The sequence below is a fragment of the Buceros rhinoceros genome, unplaced genomic scaffold, assembly GCF_000710305.1.
Source record: "Buceros rhinoceros silvestris isolate BGI_N320 unplaced genomic scaffold, ASM71030v1 scaffold18032, whole genome shotgun sequence".
Classification (NCBI taxonomy): domain Eukaryota; kingdom Metazoa; phylum Chordata; class Aves; order Bucerotiformes; family Bucerotidae; genus Buceros; species Buceros rhinoceros.
The window spans coordinates 4,933-5,266 of NW_010399649.1; the positions used below are offsets into that span (position 1 = coordinate 4,933).

The window sequence follows — 334 nt, forward strand, 5'->3', positions numbered from 1 at the left end:
CACCTGCCTCTCTGGCCTTCCCAGAACACCCACTGGTCTAGGCACGGGTCTTTTCTTGGAGGTCAGTTTAAAAACCGAATTCACACACATGCTCTAAGAGCCGAGGCTTCGCCTTTCCTGACCCGACAGTTGCTCTTCGTGCGCTTGGAGCCTCCTTTTGTAGCCTTGTTGGGGCTCACATGGGTGAGAGGCAAAAGGAATGGTGTAGGGATCAGAGGATCCTCGGCAGTTGCTTCAGCATCCTGTGTCTGACCCCTGGGAAGCCCCAACCCTCCCAGAATGGCAAGTCTGGGTGGCACTGGGCGCCCACATCTGCAGGAGGAGCCTCTGGCTG

The 334-nt window shown here is 57.2% G+C and overlaps 1 protein-coding gene across 1 annotated transcript in view; it reads left to right on the top strand.

Annotated features, from left to right (window-relative positions):
* Positions 1-334, top strand: part of HMOX2 (heme oxygenase (decycling) 2) — a gene marked incomplete at its 3' end in the record, with an annotated part of 2,405 nt that overhangs the window by 581 nt on the left and 1,490 nt on the right. The gene's annotated exons all lie outside the window — the stretch shown is intronic.